Source organism: Eimeria mitis, genomic scaffold, assembly GCF_000499745.2.
Source record: "Eimeria mitis Houghton genomic scaffold, Emh_scaff1528, whole genome shotgun sequence".
Taxonomy (NCBI): domain Eukaryota; phylum Apicomplexa; class Conoidasida; order Eucoccidiorida; family Eimeriidae; genus Eimeria; species Eimeria mitis.
The window spans coordinates 6,106-6,569 of NW_013569655.1; the positions used below are offsets into that span (position 1 = coordinate 6,106).

General features: G+C 54.5%; 1 protein-coding gene across 1 annotated transcript in view; it reads left to right on the forward strand.

The window, feature by feature from the left end:
• The window catches only part of EMH_0038880 (uncharacterized protein), a gene marked incomplete at both ends in the record, with an annotated part of 10,381 nt that overhangs the window by 5,142 nt on the left and 4,775 nt on the right, over nt 1-464 (forward strand). The gene's annotated exons all lie outside the window — the stretch shown is intronic.

Consider the following 464-nt stretch of genomic DNA (forward strand, 5'->3'; position numbering starts at 1 on the left):
CAGCAGCAGCAGCAGCAGCAGCAACAGCAGCAACAGCAGCAGCAGCAAATTTTTTTACGGGGTGGTTGTTGTTGCTGCTGTTGCGTTGCTGAGAGACATACGACTAGCAGCATCAGCAGCAGCTGCTGCTGCTGTTGCTGTTGCTGCTGCTGCTGCTGCTGCTGTTGCTGCTGCTGGTGCTGCTGGTTCTGCTGTTGGTGCTGTTGCTGTTGGTGCTGCTGCTGTTGATGCTATTGCTGCAGTTGATGCTGTTGCTGCTGCTGTTCTGTTGTTGTTGTTGCTGCTGCTGCTGTTGCTGCTGCTGCTGCTGTTGCTGCAGTTCTCCTGTTGTTGCTGTTGGTGCTTCTGTTGTAGTCGCTGCTCTTGCGTCCGCTGATGCTGTTGCTGCTGCTACTGCTGTTGCTGCTGCTGCTATTGATGCTGCTATTGCTGCTGCTGCAGCAGTTGCTGCTGCAGTTGCTGCT